This window comes from Pundamilia nyererei, unplaced genomic scaffold, assembly GCF_000239375.1.
Source record: "Pundamilia nyererei isolate P.nyererei 1_Seehausen unplaced genomic scaffold, PunNye1.0 scaffold00149, whole genome shotgun sequence".
Taxonomy (NCBI): Eukaryota; Metazoa; Chordata; class Actinopteri; order Cichliformes; family Cichlidae; genus Pundamilia; species Pundamilia nyererei.
In genome coordinates, this window is record NW_005187550.1 from 1,507,939 (window position 1) to 1,514,509 (window position 6,571).

The following is a 6,571-nucleotide window of genomic DNA, read 5'->3' on the forward strand; positions in this document are numbered from 1 at the left end:
ACAAACAAAAAGAAAAATCACAGACAACCTCATATAACCAAATATTTTAATGCATTTTATAGGTTCATAAGTGAATCAGCTGTAAATGAGGGTTTAAGAGAGCCAGGGTCACACTTCAGGGTTGTTACATTAATGATTATAAGAGGCTCCTTATTTTCTTGACAACTGTGTGTGGGGAAAATGGATTATGCTTGCTTTCTTTAACCTTTAATGCTGTGGACCAGATGTCCCTACTAAAGTAAACTGACCCTGCTACCTGCAGTATATCACATAACATTACACCTTGACAGCTGCTCCTTTTGACTGGCACTGATTTCTGCATCTTAAGATCTGGTGGAAACCGACCCATATGTCGACGTCTAAGAAATTAGGACAGGCTTTCCTGCAGCTCCGGTTTCATTGATGAATTAAGCAGGTGGAAGTCTATTGTGATGAGAAGAGGAGACCCTATATTGTGTTCCCAGGACATAAGAGGGGACAGAAGTAAGTAAGTGGGGGGCTCAGTGCAGACAAGCTGGCTCAGAGGTAGTATTTCAACTGTTGATGACTTTTTATGGCTAATATTCTTTTGTTTCATATATTGCCCATCACATGCTGTAAATATTAGTTGTTTAGACTGTGAAGCAATATCTGCATGGTCACATGCTAAGAAGATGGGAAGATTTTCCAAAATAAAGCACATTTTCATATTTATCTAAGTATATCTTAGAAAAAACTCACCAAACAGTTTTAAACACGCTTTAAATCACAGGAGAATAGTTACAATACTTGCAAATTACTGTAGAGTATAACCTCAGTTACTTGGACACGAGGTTACAAGTGGGTTTGTAATCTGTTTTAATGTTAAAGCCATTCTTTAAGTTTATTTGTTGACTTTTTTGTTACTGCCTTACAGTAAGGTTTCAGGTTTCAACCTCTTGGCCCTCTTGGCAGGGGCCTTTGTGTGTGGAGTTGTATGGTCTCCCTGTGCCTGAGTGGTTTTCTGACCACAGTCCAAAGACATGCACGTTAGGTTAACTGTTTTTTCCTAAATTGGACCTATGTGTGGAGGTGGAAATATGAAGTTGTCTGTTTCTCTCTGTGTTAGCCTTGTCCAGGGCCTTGCCTCCACACAGCTCCACAAAAGCCCACTGTGAGCCTAAGTTAAGAAGATACTGATGTATGTTCTTTTCTCATCAGACCAAGCAATGTTTTTCCCAATCTTCCGTTGTCAAATCTTGATGTTCCCATGCTAACTGTAGCTTCAGTTTCCTGTTCTTAGCTGGCATAAGTGGCACCAGATGTGGTCTTCTGCTGCAGTAGCCTATCTGCTTCAGTGTACATGTTTTGGGTTGAAAGATGCTCTTCTACATACCTTGGTTATAATCACTTCGAAACAGTCTGGTCATTCTCTGACCTCTGATTTCAGCAAAGCATTTTCTTCCAGAGAACTGTCACTCATTGAATATTTTCTCAATTCAATTATATATAAACTCTGGAGACAAATGTATGAGAAATATCCCAGAAAACCATCAGTTTCTGAAATACCCACACACTTCCCTTAAATCACCTTCTTCCCCATTCTAATGCTTGGTTTGAACTTGTCTTGATATCACCTGCATACCTACATGCACTGGTGGCTGATTAGACCACTGACATCTTAAGCAGTGCAACTAACAGAGAGCAGGGAATTTAAAATAACAATTAACTGTCCAATAAAGACAAAATGTACACAGTCTTTTGGTCTTTGCAGAATTTTACATGCACATTTGCATGTTGGAAAAATTGCTAATAAAACTTTCTGTCTCAAATCAATGGCATAATAAGACACAAACATAAAACTCTATTAAGGAATGTCTTTTAAAGTGATTTATATAATTTAGAACAATATTCAAGTTAGCAAAACAACAAGCTCAGTAGTTACTTTCAAACACTAAAATAAAAATGTGCAGTTTTCTGAACTGTTGATTTTTCTTCCGTTGAGCTTGAAAAAACTAGTTCGCACGTAGATAGTGTTTACAAGTTTTAAATGAGGTTTTTATATCAGTTTAATATCAACCCCACTGGCGCAAAGGCACGAGCGTCAAGGAATGGCTTCATCGGATGTCGCGGCCCCCCCTCTCACAGCCCCTGCCTTCCCCGTCCCTGTCCTGAACCTTTACTGTTGTGGATCGTTTCTCGAGCCCCCGCTGAAGCACAGAGTGAGCCCGCCTCGCAGAGCGCTACATCGGGCTGTGCCGGTGACAGTACCAAACACCTTCAACCTGAGCAGCAGCCGTGGATCAGCAGCAGATCAGAGCCGCCGTGGACTGCGCGGCTTTGGGAAAAGAAGCGGACTGTAACTACGGGGAACGGACAGCAGAGTCGATTTTTTTCTGGCGTGTTGGTGCTCTCTGAAAAAGTTGCATCTGCTTGGGACGCACAAGATACCCACTGCTGAAGGAAATATCCCCGCACGGGTTGGTTGTAAATAACATCTGAGCAGATCACGCAGTGTGCAACAGTGATTGAGTGAGTGTTGTGTTTTTGTGCTGTATTTTAACAGAAGGGTTAAGGACTTCTTGACTTTTATCAAGCGCCCTCAAAATGCTTTGTCCACGCATGAAAAAATAGAAATAGAAGTAGTTGTTGAAGTTTAGTTGTAATTTTATCGTAAAATACGAATTTTGCTTAAACCTGCGTGGATATTTATGTGAAAGTGTGCTTTGATTGTGCTGAGTTGCGTGGTTAGAGTATGTATGGCTTACGGTGTAGCTGCATGATCATTTGATTTATTGATAGTTTAATCTGAGTACTTGTGCAGTTAATCCACTTGAATGCAGTGATTTGCTTTACACGAGTTTCCTCAGTTTTTCTTCCTCAGGAGCTGGTGTGAGAGAGAGAGAGAGAGAAACAAGAGAACAAGCTTTACTGTTATCTTCATCCCGCTGTGTCAGTGAATAGGGGGGCTGCCCCTTGGAAATGGCACACATGCACACTTATTCCTGCAAACCGCGTTTCCTGTTATGGCCGTTTTCCTCTCTGAAAATGCGCAGCCAGTTTTGTTTGTATCATAAAGACAGAAGTGGATGGGAGAGGATGAAGTGAAAATGATGAAAAGGAAAGGTCAGACAAAGAGAGAGGGAGAGCTCTTATGGCCATTTCTTTATGCTCTCAAGGCCTACTTTAATTTATGGATTGGGTTTGAGTTGAATTGGAAACACCCGGGGTCTGATTGGACCATAAATAATCCCCACAGGAGTAGATATAAATGCCGAAGAAGCAGCATGCCTGAGATTCTCTCCATCTCTTTCTCATCTGCGGTGAACCCTCACAGATGATTGATGCGTTGGGTGTCCTGTTGTCACAGCTGTACGACTTTAGCTGAATGCAAACACGAGTACAACCACGCATGAATGAATGCATGCACGCTGCAAATGTGAATTTGTGAATGCTCGGCACGCACATACTCCATCCTCTCCTGCACAGACTAGTAGCATCACAGCACCATGATGTGCTCAAGCATCATGCTCCCTCTTTGGGAGAACCTATATCATACTGCTCTGTCACTGCAACATAACACAGCTAAAGAGAAGGGGGAGAGGGGGATTCGGTAGCAGTGGGAGGTAATAACCAACCTGTCAGGCCATTAGGATTGAAGTAGCTAAAGAGGTGGATGGGGGACAGGTAGGGGAGGATGCTTGTGATCATTTAAATCACATGTCCCCTTCACAGCAAGTGAAACCCTGAGGGGGTGAAATGTGAGGCAGCTAAGTGATAACATTACCAAAGTCATGGTTGTTTTTACAGCATCTTGTCCTCAAATTGTTTTCCTTGTCTCCTTTCCTCCTCCCGTTTTCCCTTTTTAACAAGGTTATGAAAATCCTTCTGCCTCTGCGGTCGAATAACGCGACCTCCCATCTTTTTTTTTTATTACATTAACAATTAAGTGTGAAAAAAACTAGATCACAGCTGGAGGCGCAATCACAGCTGATGCACATCTGCCAGCACTCGAGGACGATGAAACATTAAAGACACAACCCACTGTTCAAAATGTCGCTCCGGCGTTGGCAGCTTAATTTGCCCATTAGATAATCTCAGCCGAAAGTGACATTTACATGAACGTGCTCACACACACACACACTTACATAACATGTAAAGGAGAATCCCTCGTGAAGCAGCAAACATCGTTATCCCACAACATTAAAACCACTCGCAGGTGAAGAGAAGTGTTTGGCTCCTGGCATTCATGTGGACATTAATCATTACCAATCTAAACGTGGTTGTTGACTCAGAATCCCTCACAAATACCTTGTTCAACAACAGTGAGCCTGAGAAACAGCCCCAGCCTTATAAACTGTGAAAAAGCCAGAATATAACTGAGCCACAAGATGCCACACCACAACCCTGAATGTACAACCTTGTACTGAATTTCCCAGAGGAACCCACCTGAGGGATTAATAAAGTTTCATCTAATCTAATCTAATCTAACACACAGGCCCTGCCAAACCTGAAGGTGCCAGACACCACAGGGGTCCCGATGGCCCCTGATCAGTCAGAAATACTGATCGATGCCTATTAAGTATTAGGTTGGTTTTATTGTTAAGGCTAATTTGGTGTATAAATACAGCACAAGCTGATCCAGAAGACTATCGCTCTGCAGTGGTGATGATGATAATGATGGTGATGTGCAAACAGTGTGTCAGCACTGTTATCTATTTAGATGTAATGCAGACTGCAAACGCCTCGTGCAGCTCAAACTATCTCACGCTGCTCTTATTTAACAAACACTGCAAGTACATTTGAAAGAAAACAGGAAGTGTCTTTCTTTCTAACTTTCTAACATGTAAACTTCTCTGTGTGGAAGCACCACAGGAGCCTTGAATTCCTTAGACAGAGTCAAACGCACTCAGAGGAGCTCAACAGATACCTTTTCTCCATCTGATATTTTGTCTTTTCCTGTGCCTCCATTTCGTGTCTTCAATTGCATGTCAGAGAGAAGCTCTGTTTGATTTTTATGGAGTAGTTCAGTGTTTAATATGCTTCTTTTTTTTTTGAGCATGTTGGTTCCAAGATTCAGTTTCCCCTCAGCTGTGATTTTTCTAGCAGTGCGTCACTAAGATTTCCGTCACAGTTCCTCGCTGTCAGCCTATTAGAACAGGACATGAGCAGGAGCATAGCAGGGGAGAGACAAGCTGTCAGTCAGACACACGCACACACACACACACACACACATGTGCGCACAAAGACTGCCATTGTGTGTGAGACTGTAATTAGTAGCTGCCTGGGTTTGCAGTGACCTTTCTTTTCCTTTTAAAAAAATCCCCATTCAGGACCATAAATGTTGCAGCACCGCTAATGACTTTACTTTACAGCATCTTCATGGAGTTTTCATTTTTAAAGTCACTTGAGGTGTTATACTGTTGATCAGGTTAGTTATTTAGACAGACTCATTATGGATCTACATATGAATCGCTCAGCATAGGCCAGCAGACTCCTGAAGTATATTTAAATGAAACATTTATACGTGAAAGGTTTTAAAAAGCCTTTCCCCAGCTTGCAGTCCTGTGTCTTTTAGAAGAGAATGCTGGATGAGATCATTCCTCCTCTGTTTGCTATTGTAATTTCCAGTGATCGATCATCAGATAACTTTCAGAGTTTAGCATTTAAAAATAATGTATGTACTAGTAATGTCCATACTGTTAAAGGCTGATTATAGACACTTCTAAGCTTCCTGCAGATGTATCATTGCTTTACACATTTCAGACACTAAGAAAGAAATGAAAGAAAGTCACATTCATTTTAACTTTGACATTCAGTATTTAACTTGCAGAATAAAATCAACATCACAAGTCATCATTTGAGGTAGTTCTGGTTCACATAATGATGACTACATTTTTCTGCTGCTACTGAAGTGAAGTTGTTGTAAGAAGCTTGACTACAGCAAATCTATATCATTTCCTTGTTAAATATTAAAGGAAATCAGGCTTTTCACAGTTAAGTTTAATTTTATTTCATGAAATCTTGAGTTGCTGATGGCTTTAGTAAAATAAAAGGATTCTTGCAGTAGCAGTGCACTGTGAAATGTTGTAATGGGAAAGCAGAATTCTTATCAACAAGTGGCACTGGATCAGAAATCGCGTGCTGACTGTTTCCTGTAAACACTGTTGTGAGAAGGGCCTCGTCATTTTTTTCCGAATCCTTTCTGTTGCATACTTTCAAAGCTTTTTTTGGACCCATTAGAAAAATGAAAGCTGGGCCCTTTTGACTTTCTGACCCTGTAATGCTGACAAGAAATCCAGGTGGTATTTTAGGTTTATGAAGCTCTTTACTAAATGAATCAAATCTTTGAATCTCGCACTGCTGCATCTCGTCAGAGGAAAGCAAAAGAAGGAAGGAAATGGGTACACAGGAGGCGCAGTTGGTCTGCATAATAAAGTCAGATTTGATTCTTCTGACTGTGACACTCGAAATAACCCACATTTATCAAGTCATGTATACGTGCAGCAGGCTTATCCATCAAGCTGCAGGAGATCAGGTCAGATCTGCAGAGAGAGGCAAGGGTAGATGGGGGTAAATGGTACTCCAGAGATTTAGTATTATATTTCTTTTT

At 41.2% G+C, this 6,571-nt stretch overlaps 1 protein-coding gene across 1 annotated transcript in view; it reads left to right on the forward strand.

Moving 5' to 3' along the window:
* The first annotated feature begins 2,141 nt into the window (after positions 1-2,141).
* Positions 2,142-6,571, forward strand: part of lzts2a (leucine zipper, putative tumor suppressor 2a) — a 42,575-nt gene continuing 38,145 nt past the window's right edge. The window contains exon 1 of the mRNA XM_013913771.1: positions 2,142-2,490. The gene's annotated coding sequence lies outside the window, so the exon portion shown is untranslated. The remainder of the gene's footprint in view (positions 2,491-6,571) is intronic.